At 38.5% G+C, this 13,011-nt stretch overlaps 1 protein-coding gene across 4 annotated transcripts in view; it reads right to left on the reverse strand.

Annotated features, from left to right (window-relative positions):
* POU6F2 (POU class 6 homeobox 2) overlaps window positions 1-13,011 on the reverse strand; it is a 338,317-nt gene that overhangs the window by 273,525 nt on the left and 51,781 nt on the right. For 2 of the 4 annotated variants that reach the window (XM_090142232.1, XM_090142230.1), the window contains exon 1: window positions 6,012-6,159. The exons of the other annotated variants lie outside the window; for them this stretch is intronic. The gene's annotated coding sequence lies outside the window, so the exon portion shown is untranslated. Of the gene's footprint in view, window positions 1-6,011; window positions 6,160-13,011 lie in introns of those variants that run through there. 4 annotated transcript variants of the gene reach the window in all.

Below are 13,011 nucleotides of genomic sequence, written 5' to 3' on the forward strand. Positions count from 1 at the left end.
ATGAAGTTCAACACTACAATTGCTTTCATATTTGACTGGGCATCCCTGAAACAGATGAGTTTTGAACCATACAATGCATCCCTGAATGTTTTAAAATGCAGAACTGCAATGGAGCTAGTAACATCCCAGAAACCAAACACAGGCTCTGATACTGGCATTTTCCACTGAGAAGTCATTACTTATGCTCAGAAGAGACTGTGCCTTGTATACTTTCACAATTGAAGAATCTTACTTGCACAGTTTTTTAATCCTTTCAACTTGTCATTTTTGTTGTTTTGGATTTTTGTTTGTTTTGTTTTTATAAGCAGGGCGATACTAACAAAGTACTCCAGAAGAAATGCTGCCCCAGGTCCCAGTCTAGCAGAGAGCATCTGAATAAATCCAAACATGCTGGACAGCAGGGACAGAAGAAAGATTATGAAGGAGAATAAAAAAAGTGGCACATCAATCCCTGATAAAGTCAATCCATATTACTGTCATGAGGGGCAAAAGGCAAAAAAATAGGATCCCTTGGGCTGTGAAGTCTCTTTTTTTTCCTTTTTTCTTTTTTTAAACCAGGGAATATAACAGGAGACAATCTTCAGGAAGCCCTTCGGAGCTTCTCTTCAGAGTTGTGTACTTTGAATCTTTTCAAAGAGCTTCTCAAAGCACTTAACATATCTCAGATAATGAATCTTTACAACACCTCTGACGGATTCATCTGCCAGATATGGAACATATGTATGGCAGAGAATAGAAATAAGATTTCCACCCTCCCCCCTCCCCCCCCACAGACAGAATGGGTACCAAGGAGCCTGGGTCAAGGTTTCAAAGCTGGATGCTTAATCTAGTCTAGTCTGAGTTTTTGACCTTAAGTGACTAAGTCAAAACCACCCTGAAAACAAGGGCTTGTTTCGTTGCTCTCCCTTCCTGAGCACACAGGGACTAGCTACATCTTCTGGCCTTCAGGTGTATAAACAGCCTGTGGCCAGCATCCACCAAAAGGGAGCCTTTTGGTCCATAGAGATACAATATATGCACAAATAATTATATGTATTCTTATCTATCTCAGATACCCCAAACAATTTCTAAATCTCAGAAATAAATGAAATTATCTTCTTTTATTATAATTTCTGGAAGAAAACAAAAAACCCACACCAGCTCTTCGTTTAAACCATGAAGTCCATCTCCCTGCAGCATTACAAATTAGTATTTCAGAAACAAAAAATGGACTAATACTATTTGCCAGGAAACACACCCGTTTCATTTTTTAAAGAGGAATCCACCCTGCTTGCTTAGTAGTAGCTCTGATACAGAACAAAACAGTGTGTAACAGTCATATTTCAAGCTGCATGTCCTACTGAACTCTCTCTTATATTGGTATATATCTTGCACTATCTTTCTGAGGACAGCCTTCTCCTGAAACTGCAGTTACATCCATGTCCAGCATTCATGCTGTGACTGACTGACCTGGAATACTGTGTATCAGGGGGTTTTGTCTGAAAGCATTTTTTCAGGCTGGTCTCTAACCCACACAGATAGCATCTCCAGTTGTTTGTTTCACTCTGTCGTTCATTGAAAGGATATTTTTTGTTGTTTCACTCACAATCACATCGCTTTCAGGAAATGCAAGTAACATCATTTGCTTAGGAAAAAAATGTAATCATTTTCTTCATTTTTTTTCTTAATCTCACAGAGTAAGAAAACAATGGATGTCAGAGTAAATATTTTCCTATGTCTGCAATGTGATTATATAGTCTCCTTACAAAGGGAACAACAATTACACTTCCCTGTATGCCTACCCAAAATGAACCTGTTTCTACTGGGTAAGAACTACTTGGTAAAGAAAAAAAATTTGAGATATCGTGTACACTTTTAATACTGTAACTGCTCATTTTTGCTTTAACACAGCTTTTTTAGGTGCCCACTTTTGCTTTTGCCAGTTTGCCCTTCCACAAACTTCACAATGAAGGCTGAAGACTTTAGTCCCTGTGCCTGTTCTTAGAATATTATGCCATGGAGACTTACCCCAGCTGCTGGACACTGCCCAGTGGGATTAAAATTGAGATAGTCTCGAAGAGGTGGATACAGGCAGCCCTGATCTATCTGTTCTTCATCTGCACTAAGGAAATCAGATACTAAGTAGTATAGATCTCCACTGAGAGATGCTGTCTCCTAAGATGTCCAAACACCAAAGGACACACACACCTTCAAAGGTCAATGCCTGCAACTTAGTGTGAAGGACCAAATACCATCCCCACTGAAACACACAAATCTGGTTGCTATTAAAGAGGAGTGACTCCATCCAGCACATCCAGGTGAGCATTTCTCAAAGGGAGACCCATACATGCATCTGCGGATCTGGCTCTTCTTTTATGCCAAAAAATGCCCTCCAGAAATCACGCCAGGGATCCAGCATGCTAAAATTGATGTTAGAATGAGCACCATAAGATGCGTTTTCCAGAGGATTAAGAATTTCTTCCAACTACATTCTAGAGCAATATTTTTAAACTCATTGTCCCACATAAGTTATATTAAGGGGATTTATCAACTGACATATATTCTCTGAATTTTTGTGTGGATGTATGATACTATATATACAGATGTGTACCATTCCAGACTATAATTCTATAAATGCCTAAAAAGCTTTGGAAGGGAACTCTTCTAAATCACGAGCTAAAAATTGCATTTGTATTCAAAGGCATGTTACATTCGTGCTAATACAACTAGACAATGTGAATTTTCAAATTAAGTTATGGAGCAATCCTGCAGCGAGGTCTGAAACTTACTTCCTCTCCTAATCTCATAAAACCTCACCAGATTTCTCAAAGAAACCCTATTTAAAACTTTGTTCACCACAGTTCACTACAGAGTAGACTTTTTTAAAGCTGGATTTTAGGAACACAAAAAACATGTTGATGTTTCCAAAATGAACCTATTCTAACTTGTTTCATCTGCCCCTATGGAAAAAAAAAAGCAGCTCTCAGCACTTTTCTTTCCCACTGGACAACAGCAAGGAAAAGAAAGAATGGCAATATAAGAGTCACCTTTAACTAAAGAATAATTAATAAAGTTTGTTTCATTGAGCTTTAGGTTTTCCATTTTCTTATCTCACAGAATAGGGAAATAAAATGCATACAAGAGACTTGGAAGAGTCATGGGTAATCCACATGGGGAGCCATAAAAGGCCACTGATGTTAGAGAGGTTGAGTTCAAGTTTTCTGTGCAGTGTTACCATCACCTTGTAGCACCACAATTACTTTTTCCAGCTGTTAAAAGAACAAACTTAAAATAAAGAGTCTAGGAAGAAGACTTAAAGATTCCCATTGGTTTCTTGCAGTTCTGCACTTCTGTGGTCACCTGTACTGATCAAACTAATTCTGTAGCCACTGTAAGGTTCAGCTAACTAACTATTAACACATTAAGCTAGTAAACATAACAAGAAAATATGTTAATTACTGAAGCTTGTACATATTCCTATAATCATACACTTAGACCACTTTTGAGTGGATGTTCTTGACCTATTTTTCAGTTGCTTATACACATGATCTGGTCTAGATACACTAGATAATTTAGAATTTACACTAGATAATTTAGAAAGTTAAGAACTACCATAACAGTTAGGTCCTCTGGAAAACACCTTTAAGACTCCCTAGGGAGCACAGATCATCAAGAACCTTTGTAGAGCAAGTCACAGCACACATTAGTCTTATTTAACTTCATTAGACTTCTGTATGAACATGCAAATTCAATTCATAACTCTGATTAATCCTGATGAATATCGAAGGACCTCATCCAGATCCCTGACATCCATAGAAGCAGCTTTACTTCTATATTTGGGCAATAATTCTTAGGATCCTCACCAACAGTAACATCCTTATTTTAAGGAAAAAAACTGTTAGAACATACAGAAAACTTGATGCTGAATAAACTCCCTAGCCATGTTTCTGATAGGCAGACATGAAGCTAAATGACTGTCATAATTATAGACATTTGAGTGTGAAAGTAACCATCCTTACCTTGTTAAAATTAGCTTCAAGATACAGGAAGTCAGCTGTAGCCCCTTCATTCCCCCCACTCCTTAGCATTCATTCTTCCCCTAAGCTGCAGATCTAGTTCTTACAAACTAAAAAGAATGTATTTGAAATAGGAGTGGGTTAGCAGCAAATTTTTTTGTAACACAACATAACTTTCCATGGCTATCCAGCATACTACCACTGGGTTAGAGGGCAGCACAACTTAAAATCATACAGGGTATCAAAGCAGGTAGAACATGAAAGAATAAGCATTTCATTCGAACACTGAAATGAACACAAATGGCATTGGAAATGGCTTCTCTGTTAAGCTTTCTCTTTCCACCTCTTCCTACCTAGAGTAATAGCATTAAAAAAATAAATCAGAAAGCAAGGCTGTTTACAAACTAAACTGAAATGGCTCAGGTCTATTTTATCAACCAAGCAAAGAAGGCAGATGGAACAAAAGGGGAATTTCTAGAAGTGGAAAAATGTAAGCAAAACTGTTGCTGGCCATGCAGTTCATGCAAGGAGCATCTTAAAAAGGCAGAGAACATATAACTAGAACGCCTCTGCAGAGCAAAGCAGCATCACAACACGCCTCCAGATTACTTCATGCACAAGGTTGACAAGTCTTTTAAATATTAAGGGCTGTGTTCTACTCTAATTCCACACATGGGACTCCCATTAATGTCAGTGGGTGTTTCACACAAAGCACAAGAAGAGAAAACAGCCCTTGGCATCTTTTAGTATTAAAGAAAAAAAGATTTCAATAAGTTTACTTAATCCATCAAACTGGCAGACTCGAGCATTAGCTCCTGTGATAGCGCTGTCAATGCTTGGTCAAGCCTAAAAAACCTTCAAGCTTAAGCAAGTCTTGACACAGCACAGAAGCAGAAGCTCAAGATGGCCAACTGCAGGAAGTAAATAAACTTTTAAAAGCAAAGAGAATCAAGGATTAAAGGATAAAGAAAATTATTTTCCCCTTTTATATCAACTTTTTCCAGAGAAGAAATACAGGTTTCTGAAAAAGAAACCCTGAGCCTGGCACTCTGGGTAGAAAAAGAGAAATGGAGACAAGTTTGGGGGCTAAGCAGGAATAGGAAGTTGAATGTATCTTCTAATTCCACTAAAGCAGTGTTTACACTGACTTTACCGTGTTAGAGACATAAAAACTTTCTGACCATACAATAGCTGGTCTCTTTGGTAGCCTGAAGTAATTAGAGTTAAAGATCCCAGCGTGCATCTCAGTGCAGGGGAAAAGTGGATTTATGTTCAAGAGTGTATTTCGCTGTTGGATGCTTGTTGTTAGATACCTACTCAGAGCTTTATCAAACATCTGCAAGTGGGGACAAGAAGAGGACTCTGCTAGCACCTTATGGCTCTCTTATCCCACATTCCCAACAGGAGCAATCTCTTTATCACTAGTCAGTACTGGTTTTCAATTTTAGTTTTTGATTACAAATCACACAAGAACAGTGCACATTTTAGCCTAGACTCTTGTTGTCTTACGAGGCTTGGTGTCTATCACTGCAGGTAGAATGCTTATTTGCTCCAGGATACTAAAACTCACAATATCTGCAACTGACCTAGATAATATGAAAGATGATATAGGATTCACAGCATTAGTAGTCTGACCTTGGTACATAAAAGATTTGAGGCAATTTAAACTGTATTACCATCATGCAAAGAAAGCAATTTCAAGAGAGCAACAGAGTAGAGGTACAAGTAGTAGTTGGATATCCTTATGCAGGCTGTCTCTCTTCCCCTGGACATATTGACATTATTTATATCAGTAAAAGCATCTGTGCACAAAAAGCATTTGAAGAAAAAATTTAAAAATACCACAGAATGATAAGCTCTACAGCCAACAAATCTGTTCTCCCATTATTCTTTTCTTCTAATTCAATATAGAGCCAACTTAATTGCACCCAGCACTTTAGCACACGAGCAGTAACAAAGCGTGGCAGTCATGATGCTCTACTCCCTCCTCATTGAGTTGTTTTTGGGGTTACTTACCACTGTCTTCTTTCTTGTGTGCTTACATCAATCTCTCCTTGGACTGCTATTGAGGAAAAGCAATTGTCCAGAAGTGGAAGTTACATGTAGTTCTGAATGGGGCAGCTTCCCTGTGTTCATTATAATCAATGGAGTCTCTTTCATTGACTTCTGTAAAAGATGGATCAAAGCAAGACCCTTTCTTTAAGGTCCTTCTGAACACATTTCACCTGAAAATGCCTAGCCACTTCCTTCCAGGAAATGTACAGACAATTCAGGCAGAACCCTGTTTTCAGTTTCACAACAAACTTGGATTAAATGAATTGCTTTCTGCAGCTCTCCAGTGTCGATTCCAATTATGGCAAATGCTGTGTAAACCCTAGGCTTAAAAAATACGTCAAGAAAAGTAGGGTGAAGACCAGCACACACATGTGAAACACCACTATGTGCACCACTGCAACTTAAAAACATGAACTCCAAATTCTAGAAGATAAATATTTGGACCCCTAAAATCATAGTTCTAAAACAATCCTCCTCCGTTCCCTCACATAATATAAGTTCTATTGAATCTAATAGGACAGTTCCCATGAGTAAAGCCAATCCTTGGAAAGGTTTGCATCACTGCTCTACAGCCATACAAGATCATGGCAGAAAAGTTTGATCTAGATAAATTCCTGTCAGGCATGAAATTCTTACAACAATCTTACAGTTTTTCTCTCTCTAAACTCTACCCACTGCACTAGGGAAAAAAGAATCAAGTACCTAACTAAGCCATCAGCTCAAGTACATAAATTAAGTATATATATTCTTTATAAACAGGACTCTTAATAATACATTTTAATCATAACCTACACTTTTATCCCCATGGAGTTCATTTTTAAATGAAGGAATGAAATAATGCTAGCAAGGCTACAAAATTTCTCACCCACACCCCCTACACCAGTTTATCTAGATCTAATGTCTAAGACTGACACAGATGCAAACTGCAGCTGCTTAAGTGACAACTATCATTCACTGCATGATATTTGGTGAAATAAATGCTGGAGCATGAAATCCATTAGTGCCACGTATCCAATACGCTGCATTTGCAAAGACTTAGTTGAGAGAGGAGGAAAATTCCTCTCCTCAGATAAATACAGGTTTTAAAGTTATTATTATTATTATTTTCTTTCAACAAAATATCTATTTTTTGGAACATTTTTATCTGGTGGTATCCTGAAACTCAATGAAATACCTCAAGGCAAGTATTTGTTCTCTATTTCCTGTTGGAACAGTGCAAGAACGTTCTTTGTGTTATTTGAAGCAAGCAGCAAAGATGGCAACAACAGATAGGTGACTTCACTTCCCTGGGGAAAGAATGTCCAATACATATATTTAATATATATGTTTATATGCTGTATAATTAAAGAAGCACCCCAAAGAGATCAACAGGCACTGATGAGCACTTATTTTTGGAAGGAGGACATGGAGCAGCAGTGGAGAATCAGAGGTGAGGTCCTACTGAACTGCTCCCATGGACAACCCCAAACAGCCAGCTGTTAAGACTAGAACAGCAGTCCTGTGGGTTTTGCCTTGTCTAGCTTCCTAGAGATGCAAGTGACTGCAAAGCATGGGCAAAAAAATTAAGTAAAAATTAAAAAAGAGAGAAAGAGAGATAAACAACCACACAGTACACACACTTTCAGTAAAAGAAACAGTAAGTTCTTTTTGTGGTCTTTCTCAAACAGTTCAGAAAGTAATTGTGCTGAATAAACACCGATTTGAATGAGGATAGTTTTCTTTTGCAATGTTTCATTTGCTCCACGATCCAAGACCAGGCCAGCTATACTGAATATAAAGATATTACAAAGAAGAGTCATGAGATGTAAATAAATATAAATAAAATATTGTTAGTGTATTTATGAATGATCTAGTCTGCCTCTGAATGAAAATTCAAATGCAAGTATCACTAGCAGTTTAAGTAAAGCCATTCACACTCTGTAGAAGTGTGATTACCTCTTCTTCCTTTCATGAAATAAACTACTACTCCTCTCAAGTCAATTTACAAGAGCCTCAGTTTATTTAAAACAAACAAGCAAGCAAAAACCTCCACCTCCTGTAGGAAAAAACTTCATTCAAAACAAATGTATCTAGACAAAAGGCCCAGTTTCCCTACTGCTATTTGTTAGGGTGGAAAAAAAACAGTTGTCTGCTAGATTAGTGAAAAATAACAACTTCAGAGAGCTAGACATGCTGAAATGTTTCAGTTGAAATCAAACTCTGAGAAATTTTTTAAATGTTTTCAACACATCAGCATGAAGCATCGACCTAGTTGGAGTCACTTAGATCTAAAGCAAATGCACCAATTGTTTTCACAGCATGCTTTTCTTCTTCAAGCTGCAACAGGCAGACTGGCAACCGCTGTTTGGAAAGGTTTTCAGCCCCCTGCCTTGGTCTGCTGTAGCCTATGACACGATCAATACCAGGGTTAGAAGGCAGAGGAAGCTAAGGAAAGATTATGAAGATGAGGTGAGCGACAGAATTACCTTACAGGATCTGTTCTCTCTTCCTGCCTCACCCTGAGCCTTTTCTGCTGCAGACAAAGATGGGGAACCATTCTGATTCCTGCGCTTTGAGAAGGGGTTGATATGATCAGAAGGCTGCATGGTGTGACCACAGACAGCACTCTGCAGTTTGGAATATTATTCTCAAAACAGATGCAACATGAAAGGAGATCCTGCCTGCAAAGATCTTTTACTTTGGCAGGGTGGGATGGAGACAGTGCTAAAGAAAGCTTTTCTTTCATTAATCAGCATAATGAACATGCATGTTAAGAAGAACCTCACTGTGAAATAAGACTTCAGCATCCTCCTTTAATAACTTCGTGTCAACTCAGCTGGTACCATCCGCATGCATCTCTGCTGTGGCCTATCCAGTAGAGACCAGCATCTCTCAAGCAACATCCCTCCCTTTGCACTGGTGCATCACGCAAACACAATTCAGACACCAGTCCTGGTTAATAAGCCAACGCATAGGTCAATCTTTCTGCTGTGTTGTACAGCTCTTTTCAGTTTTTCAGGTACCAGATTGTTACTGTAACCCTAACAGCCCTTGTTAGAGACTTCATGATGAAAAATGGAAGCCCCTTACTATGCCATTCTCCTGCTTTATCCCACGACCAGTTTGTGGAGATAGGTGGCTCAGCTTGAACTTACTGGAGTATTATGAGAAGGGTGAAAGGAACCAATTCTTCAAGGGAAAGGAGAAGGGGAGAAAGCCCTGTTTAGGCCACTGCTTCTTTTCAGTGGAGCATTCAGAAGAATCCCAAGAGAAAAGCATATTTGGATATTAATAATGTGCAGCAGCCAGAATATTTCTGGGATTCAGTCAACCCACATTTATATTTTAAAATGATAAAAGACAGGAAACGGAATGGAGAACAGAGAAAAAATAAGCTTTTTTCCCTTTTAGCGACATGAATTTTATATAGTTATTTAAGTGCCCTACAGCACAATCACACTATTTACTGTACATTATGTAGACTCAAGCTCAGTATGTTACCCCAACCACAATAGGCCTCCTTAGACCCACTGCATACTCATCAGTACCTAGAGATAGGGAAATTAACCCCACTGCAGCATCATTGTGCTGTGCTTAAAAGTATGGGCTCTGAGCAGTGCTTCAAGTCCAAACAGCTAGAATTCAGCTCAGAGGAAAACGCAAGCCAGCAGACAATGAGGGACAAGCCCTCCAACCTGCATCATGTTCCAGACTGGCTCTTAAACCTATGACATATTGGTGAGAAACTTGAACTGAACCATATTGGCTAGCTGAAGTTCTGATATCACTAAGAACCAAAACACAGTGGTTATACTTTTAAAACTACCTAGAAAACACGTAACCACATTGTCAGCTGACAATTAACATGTGCACATTTACTTACTACTATGCTGCTAAGTACCAGACTCAGAACATAGTTCTACACTTAAAATGTGTGGAATTTGACTCAGTCTCATGTAGAGTCTTAAAGCATGGGCATGACTGGGGTCTCTCATCCTCTCAAAATAATGCATACAGATAGCTCCTTGACTGGGAGGCCCTGCTGGCAAGAAAAGAATTTCAACTTCAAAAATCAAGGCCGTAAGGTTTCAGTCACAATCCAGCTGTTTTCTACCAAAACACAGTCAGAAACAGTGTGGCAAAACAGGAGATTTAAGCCCCTCACTTCTTGACACTTGTTGAGTACTCCCATTGCATACTGGTGAGAGACAGCAGACACCAATGTCACACTGGTGCCACCTGGCAAGACTGAAGGCAGGAGAAAGATGGCAAAGCACCTTGCTGCATGTGGCAGAGACACGACCTGCTCCTTTAGGACCCAGTTTGGAGACATGCTCCCACTTACAGGAGTACAGCTTCATATGCTGATGGTACGACATTTCTGGAGGATCTCCTAAGGTCTTTCATCCCCAACTCTTCTGGGGCAGCACGAGCACAAAATTAGTTCCCTCTGAAATCCACAGCTTTGAGAAGCTTCTGTCTACAAGACAGTGAAAGCAGAGCAAAGAAGCTGCCTTCAAGTGATCACAGCTACCTATGAGCATATTAGCACTTCTACATCTTTTCTCTGATAAATGCTTGCCTGGACAGTTTATGAAAACATGTGGGAAGCTAGAGATAGAGAGTTTAAAGCTTTTTACTGTAGATAAATTTTGCAAACTATTACATATTAAATAACTTAAGGCTGCTCATTTCTATCTCTTTTCTTACATTCGGTGTTTCTTATTACTTTGTCATTACACAATACAGCAAGCCCAGCATCAGAAAAGCAACACCTTTAATTTCATACAACTTTGCCTAAAGAAAGAACAGGCAAACTCTTTAGAGCAGCCTGATAAAATCGATAAAAAATAACCAAGCCCAGTCCAGATATATAGTATGCATATATAGCAAGGAACTTCTTGATGTGAAGAACCACACAACCAGAACTTCTAAAAGTAGTCATTCTCATTCCATGGAAGTCCTGTTAGCAGCTCTACAAAGGCACAAGACATTTGAACACAGGGCACTTGGAAAGTTCAGAAAATGTTGGTGGAGGTTCAGATGACTTGGTCAAATAAACCAGAGGCCACCATTCACTAATAACTTATTTACACTATCCAGCACTGCAACCACAATGAAGTGATTACACATTACTCTGAAGTAACTCTTGAGGTGAAAAAAAGAAAAAAAAAGCTCTGTATAACAGAGGGAATTTCTCACAAGATGCCTTCCTCTCCTCCATTATTCAACTCATGTAATAATTGTAAGATAATGCATACTTGTTCTTCAAATATTAATTACACTAAATTCACAGTATTTTTCAAAACATTTCTGAAGGGAAAACTATATTCTCACATAGCAGAACTTTCAAACCCAACGAAAAATTCTATAAACAAGAGAATAATTTTCAGTGATAATACTTTTTCTTCATTTTAATATAAAACTGTGCTGTGAAACACCCATTCTCCTTAGAAAAAGAAGAGTTAGAATACTTCAAACCCTCCTCTTTGGAACACTGCTGTATAATCAATGAATATACAGGTGTTATAATTAAGAAATCTACAAGAGAGTTTGGCTAAGCAGATTATTACACCAAAAAGAATAGATAAAGGGCTTACCCTTGTCCTGGGCTCACTGGAAAACTCCAAAAGGAGGTATCTCCAGAAAGAGATCCTTCCTTCCCCCACTGGTAGTCAGCTCTTAAATGGGGTCTGTGAGAGGTGGAGCCAAGCTCCATCCCTTCCAGCAGCACAGGTGAATTGCCTTCCCTTGTGCTCCCAGGGCTGACTCATTGCTCACCTCAGGTGGTCAATCAGAGGTTCAGGCCGTGATTCAGCAGTTCCCTTACAACTGCTTATTACAATAATAATAATAATAAAATAATAATAATTAATAAAATGTTAAGTCAAAATATAACAATCTTTGGAAATCCATTTGCAAGAATTAACCTGCCACCCAGAATTTCAAAAGCAGCTTTTTATACAAGTATTCTGTCTACAACTGCTATCATTCCTCCTAACTTAGGTTACGAAGACTTTCCAGTGTAGCTTACTGACCTTGCTTTTCTATATAGTCTACAGATAGAAAAGTTTTAGACTGATTCATGCTTTGATGTATAATTTTTAAGATGCCTAAGTTAGAACAGATGAATTCCATTCAATAAATTGCGCCTCAGAAGATATACAGATACATATTAAGAAGAGTCTATCCATAATTATAGGCTGCAGAAAAGAAACTTACTGATTGAAAATTACAAGATTCATAAAACATATAAGTACATCTGGAAAGCTAAAAACTCTTTTAAAGTTACCCTATATTACGTAGATGGAAGTTTGCCAGGCTATTCTTCCATTAAAATATGTAATAGTAAAAGTACAGTATCCCTCCAGTTACCAGAAATATGCTGCAGTTTTATATTGGTCTCCAAATTAAAAAAAAAAAATAGAAAATAGAAAGTATTAAGTCTCTCATTAAGAGGATGCTTGCAATGGATTTTTAATCCTTTCATGTAACATTAACTCTACACTAATCCCTAAAATTGGGATAATTTTTATTTGTGTAGCAACAATCTTTTTATGTGATGAAAATTACAAACTTCTGAGGGGAAAGAAAAAAATGCTGAGATGAAGCCTGTTAAAGGTCTGGAGCACAGGTCTTATGAGGAGTGACTGAGGGAAGTAGGATTGTTTAGACTGGAGAAGAGGAGGCTCAGGGGAGACCTTATCACTTTCTGCAAGCACCTGAAAGGAGGTTGTGGCCAGGTAGTTAGTGAGAGGACTAGAGGTGATAGCCTTAAGTTGTGCCATGGGAAGTCCAGGATGGAGATCAGGAAAAATTTAATGTTAGAAATAGTGGTTAGGCATTGAAACAGGCTGCTCAGGGAAGTGGTGGACTCACTGTCCCTGGAGGTGTTCAAGAAACATTTAGATGTTGTACTGAGGTACATGGTTTAGGGAGAAATACTGGTGATAGGTGAACAGTTAGGCTGGATTATCTTTTC

Source organism: Phasianus colchicus, chromosome 6 (assembly GCF_987193195.1).
Source record: "Phasianus colchicus chromosome 6, bPhaCol1.hap1.1, whole genome shotgun sequence".
Lineage (NCBI taxonomy): Eukaryota > Metazoa > Chordata > Aves > Galliformes > Phasianidae > Phasianus > Phasianus colchicus.